The 11,153-nt window shown below is 41.8% G+C and overlaps 1 protein-coding gene across 1 annotated transcript in view; it reads left to right on the top strand.

The window, feature by feature from the left end:
- The first annotated feature begins 7,205 nt into the window (after positions 1–7,205).
- LOC129856355 (SH3 and multiple ankyrin repeat domains protein 2-like) overlaps positions 7,206–11,153 on the top strand; it is a 59,925-nt gene continuing 55,977 nt past the window's right edge. Inside the window, exon 1 of the mRNA XM_055924365.1 lies at positions 7,206–8,136. The gene's annotated coding sequence lies outside the window, so the exon portion shown is untranslated. The remainder of the gene's footprint in view (positions 8,137–11,153) is intronic.

Here is an 11,153-nt window from a genome sequence, read left to right as displayed (position 1 = left end):
TCTCGTTGCAAAAGATAAATTGTCGCTAGTGAACTTTTTTATTTTTATTTTATTTCACCTTTATTTAATCAGGTAGCAAAGATTATAGCAAACACACAGAAACGGAATTGGTGCTCGCTAGCTTTACAAATTCAGCTATTGTTGGAAGCCAGCCAATATGAAACAAACTATGTTAAAATTACAAAAGGTTGCAGCATGTGTTGTGTAAATGTGTGTGTGTGCAGCTAGGCCAGCCAGCCAGGTAGAAAAATGGCAGAAAAAAGTAAGAAGACGGACATCAGAGTATTTGTCAGTACACCAAAACGCATAGTAAGAACTCTAGTAGCCTAATATCTCAAAGACTAGTTGATAAAATGTTCATAAGAAAGAAGTGAAATGCTAATGGAAATGTTTCACAATGATGTCATTAGGCAGAGCAGGCAACAGATGGGACACAGACAGCAGAGCTGGGGACAGATATGCAGGGACAGATTGGCAGAGACAGGGAGTCTCAGGTAAGTTTGTTGAGTCTTTGTTTGGCAACATTATGAAAGGTTCTCAATTTTTTGGACTTGTAAAATAGGGACATAATTGGAAAATGCCATGGATACCCCCACTCTCAACTTAAACTGGTGACTAAACTAAGATTTGTTTACGGCAATGGTATTGCTGTTGTGATTAATTGTGTAGTTTTGGGTACCGGTAGTTAGGAGTACGGTAAACACCTTATTTATTTTCTTGGAGACAGACTGTGAGTCAGTTAGGGTGGTGAAAGGGAAAGAGCCAGGGAGAGAGACTTCAGAGGACAGTGTCACAGCCACGGCAGGACCAAGTGTCACCCTTGTTGCCAGCAGCACCAGTATAGGGGACAGTGGCACAGCATTGTCCAGTTACCACAGTGATGGCACAAAACCATATCAGCCACACCCACAATTTATAGAACCGCAAACTCTTGCCAACAGAGTGTTGACGTTTCAAGAGAGATGGTTTCACGATTTCCCCTGGCTACATTATTATCAATCAATAAAAGGAGTGTTGTGTTTTCACTGTAGCCAAGGGTTTTCAAGCCAGCCATCTTTTGGCCAAAGAGCAGATGCTGCCTTCATTAGTGCAGGATTTAGGAACTGGAGAAAAGCCATTGAAAAATTCACAGCACATCAAAACTGCCAAACCCACCGCCACTTTGTAATTGTAACAGCACACCAGCTCAATCCAATCAGTGTCCAGTTATCCAGCGCTTGGGGTAAACAGCAGGATGACGCAAGGCATTGCTTGATGAAAATTGTTAGTTCGGTGCGGCATGTAGTAAGACAGGGACAAGCCTTTAGAGGCCACACGGATGACAGTGGGAATTTATACCAGATTTTGAAACTTAGGGCAGAAGAGGATTTTACTGAAGTGGTTAACAGAGCGTACCACAATGTACACAGGCCCCAAAGCACGGAATGAAATTCTGAACATCATGGCCAATAGTCATTTGAGGCATTGCAGCTGAGATTAGGTCTCTTCCGATTGTACAATTTTCATTAATTGTTGATGGTACTCAAGATGTCTCTGGTGCTGAACAGGAGAGTGTCTGTCTGCGTTATGTTGACCATGACCTTGTCCCTCACGAGGAGTTTATTGGGCTATACAGGGTGTCGGAGACAACAGGCGAGGGCTTTGCGAAAGTGGCAACTGATGTGTTGTTGAGGAAACCCGCAAACATATGCTCGGTTCTTTTGTTCAGTAGTGTGTATAGCAGTGGTTCTCAACCTTTTTGGGGTACTGGAACCCCTGCATATTTTGAGGCAAGGCAAGGCAGGCAAGGTTTTGAGCGGTCCTCAGGGACCTCCACCCCCTCTATATTATATGTAAACTTACTGGAAACCTTGTGGTACTGACTACATTCATTACACTTTTTTATTTCATGGACCCCTTGCAATTAGTCCATGGACCCCTGTTTGAGAACCCTTGGTGTAATTGATATTTGTTCTTTTGTTTAGTAGTTTTCAGTACACTTACAAATTATTTATTTCATGTTATTTTATTTAAAATTGCATAGTTTGTGCGACATACTTGTCCATAGCTGCTGTTTGAAGAGTTGAGACACTGACTGAAGGATATTTTGTTTGATTTGTTTGGGTTTTTCATTGAAGTAGTTATCTTGCTTTTAGAACTGTACTTATTTTAAGCTTTTTGTTCTTGCAAAGATATTGTAGTAGACTCAGGCCAGGTGCACATATTTAATGACTATATAAATTTATCAGAAAAAGTCAAATTAAAAGGTCAATTCAATACGGAGACCAACTTTGTGATGGGTCTCAATGGAGATTCTTTTAGATGTGATCACACCATGTTCATTGTATTTATGAAAACTACACCCATACAGTGTACAGTACCATTGTCACCTACTGACCTTTCTTGATATTGCTGGTTGTAAGTAGGAATACCTGCATACATACTGGACTGGTAAGGAGCACTGCTATAACTATTATTAGTAGTAGAATTATAATGATTTAAACATTTGAACAAGTTGGGAAAACCCTTCAGTTAACTACTGTACCTATCAATTATCCAGTTGTAGGAATTAGGGTTCCTCAATATACATTTAACATATTACAACGTAGGCTATGTGTTACAGCACTACTTTTGGTGTCCCCCTCAGGAATTGCTCTTGAGAAAATTTAATGTAATTGTCCCCTCCAAGGTTGATATCAGATTTTCGCCCCTGCCCTGACCAAACCAAAATAGAGACATAACAAAGGAACTAAGGTCAGGGCGTGACAATATTACACATATATTACAGTTCCTCCATTTCTTTTTGTTTTTCCTCGAACATATTCTGTGCCTCTGTGAGTCCTTCCATTTCCTTTGCTAATATGGAGTCTTTGGGCCTAAATTGCTTTTGTTTTAGAGATGAGTACTGAATTGCATGGCATCCAAAGGCACATTTAAAAGAGTCCCATACAATAAGGGGATCTGCTGTACCTACAGTTGAAGTCGGAAGTTTACATACACTTAGGTTGGAGTCATGAAAACTCATTTTTTAACCACTCCACAAATTTCTTGTTAACAAACTATAGTTTTGGCAAGCCGGTTAGGACATCTACTTTGTGCACGACACAAGTAATTTTCCCAACAATTGTTTACAGACAGATTATTTCACTTATAATTCACTGTATCACAACTCCAGTGGGTCAGAAGTTTACATACACTAAATTGACTGTGCCTTTAAACAGCTTGGAAAATTCCAAAAAATGATGTCATGGCTTTAGAATCTTCTGATAGGCTAATCGACATAATTTGAGTCAATTGGAGGTGTACCTGTGTATGTATTTCAAGGCCTACCTTCAAACTCTGTGCCTCTTTGCTTGACATCATGGGAAAATCCAAATAAATCAGCCAAGACCTCAAAAAATTGTAGACCACAAGTCTGGTTCATCCTTGAGAGCAATTTCCAAATGCCTGAAGGTACCACGTTCATCTGTACAAACAATAGTACGCAAGTATAAACACCATGGGACCACGCAGTCGTCATATCCCGCTCAAGAAGGAGACGCGTTCTGGGTCCTAGAGATGAATGTACTTTGGTGTGAAAAGTGCAAATCAATCCCAGAACAACAGCAAAGGACCTTGTGAAGATGCTGGAGGAAATAGGTACAAACATATTTACAGTCGTGGCCAAAGGTTTTGAGAATGTCACAAATATAAATTTCCACAAAGTCTGCTGCCTCAGTGTCTTCAGATATTTTTGGCAGATGTTACTATGGAATACTGAAGTATAATTACAAGCATTTCATAAATGTCAAAGGCTTTTATTGACAATTACATTAAGTTGATGCAAAGAGTCAATATTACCAGTGTTGAACCTTCTTTTTCAATACCTCTGCAATCCGCCCTGGCATGCTGTCAATTAACTTCTGGGCTACATCCTGACTGATGGCAGCCCATTCTTGCATAATCAATGCTTGGAGTTTGTCAGAATTTGTGGGGTTTTGTTAATCCACCCGCCTCTTGAGGATTCACTACAAGTTCTCAATGGGATGAAGGTCTGGGGAGTTTCCTGGCCATGGACCCAAAATATCGATGTTTTGTTCCCCGAGCCACTTAGTTATCACTTTTGCCTTATGGCAAGGTGCTCCATCATGCTGGAAAAGGCATTGTTCGTCACCAAACGGTTCCTGGATGGTTGGGAGAAGTTGCTCTCGGAGGATGTGTTGGTACCATTCTTTATTCATGGCTGTGTTCTTAGGCAAAATTGTGAGTGAGCCCACTCCCTTGGCTGAGAAGCAACCCCACACATGAATGGTCTCAGGATGCTTTACTGTTGGCATAGCACAGGACTGATGGTAGCGCTCACCTTGTCTTCTCCGGACAAGCTTTTTTCTGGATGCCCCAAACAATCGGAAAGAGGATTCATCAGAGAAAATGACTTTACCCCAGTCCTCAGCAGTCCAATCCCTATACCTTTTGCAGAAAATCAGTCTGTCCCTGATGTTTTTCCTGGGGAGAAGTGGCTTCTTTGCTGCCCTTCTTGACACCAGGCCATCCTCCAAAAGTCTTTGCCTCACTATGTGTGCCGATGCAATCACACCTGCCTGCTGCCATTCCTGATCAAGCACTGTACTGGGTGGTGCCCGATCCTGCAGCTGAATCAGCTTTAGGAGACGGTCCTGGCGCTTGCTGGACTTTCTTGGGCAGCTGAAGCCTTCTTTACAACAATTGAACCGCTCTCTTTGAAGTTCTTGATGATCCAATAAATGGTTGATTTAGGTGCAATCATACTGGCAGCAATATCCTTGCCTGTGAAGCCCTTTTTGTGCAAAGCAATGATGACGGCACGTGTTTCTTTGCATGTAACCATGGATAACAGAGGAAGAACAATGATTCCAAGCACCACCCTCCTTTTGAAGCTTCCAGTCTGTTTTTCGAAACTCAATCAGCATGACAGAGTCATCTCCAGCCTTGTCCTCGTCAACACTCACACCTGTGTTAACGAGAGAATCACTGACATGATGTCAGCTGGTCCTTTTGTGGCATGGGCTGAAATGCAGTGGAAATGTTTTGGGGGGATTTGGTTCATTTGCATGGCAAAGAGGGACTTTGCAATTAATTTTTATTCATCTGATCACTCTTCACAACATTCTGGAGTATATGCAAATTGCCATCATACAAACTGAGGCAGCAGACTTTGTGAAAATTAATATTTGTGTCATTCTCAATACTTTTGGCCACGACTGTATATCCACAGTAAAACTAGTTCTATATCGACATAACCTGAAAGGCCACTCAGCAAGGAAGAAGCCACTGCTCCAAAACCGCCATAAAAAGCCAGACTACAGTTTTCAACTGCACATGGGAACAAAGATCATACTATTTTGAGAAATGTCCTCTGGTCTGATGAAATAAAAATAGAACTGTTTGGGCATATTGACCGTTGTTATATTTGGAGGAAAAAGGGGGAGGCTTGCAAGTCGAAGAACACCATCCCAACCGTGAAGCATGGGGGTGGCAGCATCGTGTTGTGGGGGTGCTTTGCTGCAGGAGGGACTGGTGCACTTCACAAAATAGATGGCATCATGAGGCAGGAAAATTATGTGGATATATTGAAGCAACATCAAGACATCAGTCAGGAAGTTAAAGCTTGGTCGCAAATGGGTCTTCCAAATGGACAATGACCCCAAGCATACTTCCAAAGTTGTGGCAAAATGGCTTAAGGACAACAAAGTCAAGGTATTGGAGTGGCCATCACAAAGCCCTGACCTCAATCCCATAGAAAATTTGTGGGCAGAACTGGAAAAGCGTGTGCGAGCAAGGGGGCCTACAAACCTGACTCAGTTACATCAGCTCTGTCAGGAGGAATGGGCCAAAATTCACCCAACTTATTGTGGGAAGCTTGTGGAAGGCTACCCGAAACGTTTGACCCAAGTTAAACAATTTAAAGGCAATGCTACCAAATACTAATTGAGTGTATGTAAACTTCTGACACACTGGGAATGTGATGAAAGAAATAAAAGCTGAAATAAAGAATTCTCTCTACGGGCCTCCCGGGTGGCGCAGTGGTCTAGGGCACTGCATCGCAATGCTAGCTGCGCCACCAGAGTCTCTGGGTTCGCGCCCAGGCTCTGTCGCAGCCGGCCGCGACCGGGAGGTCCGTGGGGCGACGCACAATTGGGCTAGCGTCGTCCGGGTTAGGGAGGGTTTGGCCGGTAGGGATATCCTTGTCTCATCGCGCTCCAGCGACTCCTGTGGCGAGCCGGGCGCAGTGCGTGCTAACCAAGGGGGCCAGGTGCACAGTGTTTCCTCCGACACATTGGTGTGGCTGGCTTCCGGGTTGGAGGCGCACTGTGTTAAGAAGCAGTGCGGCTTGGTTGGGTTGTGCTTCGGAGGATGCGTGGCTTTTGACCTTCGTCTCTCCCGAGCCCGTACGGGAGTTGTAGCGATGAGACAAGATAGTAATTACTAGCGATTGGATACCACGAAAATTGGGGAGAAAAGGGGATAAATTTAAAATAATAATAATAATTATAATAATAATAATAATTCTCTTATTCTTTAAATAAATTGGTGATCCTAACTGACCTAGGACAGGGAATGTTTACTAGGATTAAATGTCAGGAATTGTGAACAACTGAGTTTAAATGTATTTGGCTAAGGTGTATGTAAACTTCCGACTTCAACTGTAAATTATGTTGGAAAAAGTCAGTTATAAATTATTCTGTCCTAGTTAAAAACAAGTTATCATCCAACAGGCTTTGATTCAATATTCATTATCCTTGCCCACGTGGAAAGGCTATAAAAGGTCATGTATTTGCCAATTATTCTGTCCCCTCAACACTTTTTAAAACTTTTGGTGCAAGTGAGAAAGACATACGAAAGTAGTCAAGACGACTTGCTTGATTGAGCCTCCGCCATGCGTATCTCACTAGGTCATGGTCTTTGTTTGTAATGAATTGATAGATAGCCAAAATTACTTTTATATTAGAACTTACTATGTATTCTCCCTGTGTAATGAAAGCTATTTTTTACATTTCTTTGCATGAGCTATATATACAACAGTATATACCATTTCTTTCATCCTAATCATTAAATCATTTTTCTCCTCTCCCTTTACACACACACACACACACCACAGATATCCACACAATCCCTCCTCTCTCCTCTGCCTGCCCATGACCCACTTCTTCTCCTTCCCATTGGCATGCGAAGGGTTAACTCAGAAGGCAAGAGGAAAGCTTGTTTCTCAGAATCAGGACGTAGGACAGCAAAACCAGATAGAGAGCCAATGTAGGACTGGAGTGTAGTGTGTTAAATAGAACAGAGACGCCATCTCAGGCTCAGAGAACAGTGAAGCAGAGAGCCCTTATGAGGGCCCTTACCGTATATGTACTGAAACAGTACTACAGAGGCTGGAGACGGCAGGTTCAGTGGTAGATGTACACCGGAGGGGGGGCATAAAATGAGAGAAGAGAGAATGTATGTGAGAGAAGGTTGAAGGCAGGGAGAGCGAATAGCAAGGGACAAGGAGAAGGAGAGTGTGTAAGAGGGAGGTAGAATATTGGGGGACAAGAGGGAATATGAAAGTGTGTGTTTGTGAGAGAGACAGAGCGAGCGAGAGGGGTAGGATGAGAGGGAGAGAGAGGGATAGAAAGTCAGAATAGAGAGTAACAAGAGCAGCTAGAGTGAGTGAGTGAGTGGAAAATTGAGGTAAAGGGAGAGGGAGGAAAGTGAATGAGTGAGATCCACCTACCAGCTGTAGAGAGAGCGAGATAGAGAGAGAGAGCGCAGGGCTGTTTGAATGAGCCACATTGGAGAGGGAGAGTGTGTGAGTGTGTGAGTGTGTGTGCGAGGGAGAGATGGAGACAGCACTATAGAGGGGGTAGGGCAGGTGAAAGGGTGTGTGTATGTGTGTGAGAGAGAGGTTGTCAGATCCCCCTCGAAGTAGAGGCTGCTGCTCAGTGCAGTTGCTCTGGGTCCCATTGATACTCATTTATAGAGTGGGAAGAGCTGAAAATGTCATTTTGAATGGAGGGAAAAACATTTGCTATTTTTTTATCTTTCCTTATTTGTCCTTCTGGATCTTTACTCATCTCCACTGGTCCTCCTTGCTTTCTTTGTGGGTGTATAAAGGAGGTCACTGCGGATACAAAGAAACAGAACACAGTCCAGTAAAAGGTATTTATGTTTACGGTTTCTTTTTAGTTATATGCTGATGTATTGTCTTAAAGAATAATTAATAGAGTAACATTAGTAGGTAAATCATAAGAGCCACAGCAATGTAGAGCAGGTTTTGGTGATTGGGGACCGACCGAGATAGGTGACAGGAGAAGTGTCAGGAAGGCGAAGGCACAGCGAGTAAAAGGATAGGGGCGATGGTTTGATGACAGAGATCCACTGTGCAAAAAGAGAAAAGTAAGACGCTTAGAAGCAAGCTTGGATATACGCAAGAGGTTTGAGGCATAGTCTCAGCGATGCATGATTTGAACAGAGAGGGTTGTGAGCTGGAAAGGCGCTGTGCCCTTTAGAGAGGGAAGTGAGCGCAGAGCTGGAGTATGTGTTGGAAAAGCAGAAGGGGGGGGGGGGGGGGGGGCGTGTACTACAGAGTGATGGTGGTGAAGAGGTCTAATATAATGTAGAAAGTTTTATGCATCATACAGAAGGTATTCACACCCCTTGACTGAGATTCTGTGTCACTGGCCTACACACAATACCCCATAATGTCAAAGAGGACTTTTTAGAAATTAAAACAAAATAAAAAGCTGAAATGTCTTGAGTCAATAAGTGTTCAACCCCTTTGTTATGGCAAGCCTAAATAAGTTCAGGAGTAAACATTTTCTTAACAAGTCACATAATAAGTTGAATGGACTAATAGTGGTTAACATGATATTTGAATGACTACCTCATGTCTGAACCCCACACATACAATTATCTGTAAAGGCCCTCAGTCGAGCAGTGAATTTGAAAGACGTATTCAACCACCAAGACCAAGGAGGTTTTCCAATGCCTCACAAAGAACGATACCTATTGGTAACTGGGTCAACTTTTTAAAAGCACACAATGAATATCTCTTTGAGCATGGTGAAGTTATTAATCACACTTTGAATAGTGTATCAATCCACCCAGTCACTACAAAGATACAGGAGTCCTTCCTAACTGAGTTGCCGGAGAAGAAGGAAACCGCTCAGGGTTTTCACCATGAGGCCAATGGTGACTTAAAAACAGTTACAGAGTTGAATGGCTGTAACAGGAGAAAACGGAGGAGGGATCAACAACATTGTAGTTACTCCACAATATTAACCTGAATGACAAAGTGAAAAGAAGGAAGCCTGTACAGAATACAAATATTCTAAAACATACATCCTGTTTGCAATAAGACAATAAAGTAAAACTGCGAAAAATGTGTCCTGTCTGGGGCAGATACAACACATCACTGAGTACAACTCTTCATATTTTCAAGCATGGTGGTGGCTGCATCATGTTATGGGTATGCTTGTCAGTTTTTTGGAGGAATCCTAGAGGAAATCCTAGAGGAAAACCTGGTTCAGTCTGCTTTCCTAAAGACACTGGGAGACAAATTAACCTTTCAGCAGGACAATAATCTAAAACACAAAGCCAAATATACATTGGATTTTCTTACCAAGATTACATTAAATGTTTCTGAGTGGCCTAGTTACAGTTTTGACTTAACATTTTACTGCAGTGGGCTAAATCAGGGTCACACAGAGTGGTTCTTGGTAGTCATAAACAAGTCAACTTTAAAATAGATATGAAGTTAAAAACTTCTTATGGCTGCAAGGGGCAGTATTGAGTAGCCTGATAAAATGTGTCCATTTCAAACGGCCTCGTACTCAATTCTTGCTCGTACAATATGCATATTATTATTACTATTGGATAGAAAACACTCTCTAGTTTCTAAAACCGTTTGAATTATTTCTCTGAGTGAAACAGAACTCATTCTGCAGCACTTTTCCTGACCAGGAAGTGGAACGTCTGAAATCGATGCTCTGTTCTTCTTCATGCCTATACATGGGCACAAGACCTATTAGTATACATTCACGTCAAACACCTTCCTCTGGGTGTCAAGAAGGCTGTGAGAGAAGAAATGAGGTGATTATCTCGATCTGGGATGGAATAAATCCTCTTGGAATGACGTGTACCCAATTTCCGATACTCTGAAGAACGCAATTTGGACAGTGGGGTTGCCTTTTGTTTTGCTGACGTTATATGCGACTATTATTTCCGGCTTTGATTTTATTTGATACATGTCACCGTAAAGTATGTTTTTTCAATATAGTTTCATCAGATTATTGACATTTTTTCAGGAGTTTTGCCCTGTTCCGTTCTCTTCCGTTTGTTTACATGAAGAGATCCGTGCAACCCGGCTAGCGCGCTTGCTAAATGGAGAGAGAAAATTGCCATTCTGAATCCAAACAATGACTCATCTGGACAAAGGACACCTTGTTCAACATTCTGATGAAAGATCAGCAAAAGTAAGACCCAATTTATGATGTTATTTCATATATCTGTCGTAGTCGCCGGCGCCCAAGTGTTTCTGGCTATTGTGCTAAGCTAATATAACGCTAAATTTAGTTTTCGCTGTAAAACACTTAATAAATCGTAAATATTGTCTGGCATCACAAGATGCCTGTCTTTCATTTGCTGTACACTATGTATTTTTCAGAAATGTTTTATGACGAGTAATTAGGTATTTGACGTTGGTGTCTGTAAATATTATGGCTGCTTTCGGTGCAATTTCTGAATGTAGCTGCAATGTAAACTATGATTTATACCTGAAATATGCACATTTTTCGAAAAAAACATATGCTATACAATAAATATGTTATCAGACTGTCATCTGATGAGGTTGTTTCTTGGTTAGTGGCTATTTATATCTTTATTTGGCCGAATTTGTGATAGCTACTGATGGAGTCAAAAACTGATGGAGTAATAAAAGTGGAGTCTTTTGCTAACGTGGTTAGCTAATAGATTTACATATTTTGTCTTCCCTGTAAAACATTTTTTTAAATCGGACATGTTGGCTGGATTCACGATATGTGTACCTTTCATATGTTGTATTGGACTTGTTAATGTGTGAAAGTTAAATATTTAAAAAATGTATCTTTTGAATTTCGCGCCCTGCACTTGAAATGGCTGTTGTCATAAATGTACCGACGTCGGGCTTGCACGCCAAA

Source organism: Salvelinus fontinalis, chromosome 1, assembly GCF_029448725.1.
Source record: "Salvelinus fontinalis isolate EN_2023a chromosome 1, ASM2944872v1, whole genome shotgun sequence".
NCBI classification, from domain to species: Eukaryota; Metazoa; Chordata; class Actinopteri; order Salmoniformes; family Salmonidae; genus Salvelinus; species Salvelinus fontinalis.
The sequence above is the reverse complement of the archived record's forward strand: the minus strand, read 5'-3'. Positions and strand labels throughout refer to the sequence as shown.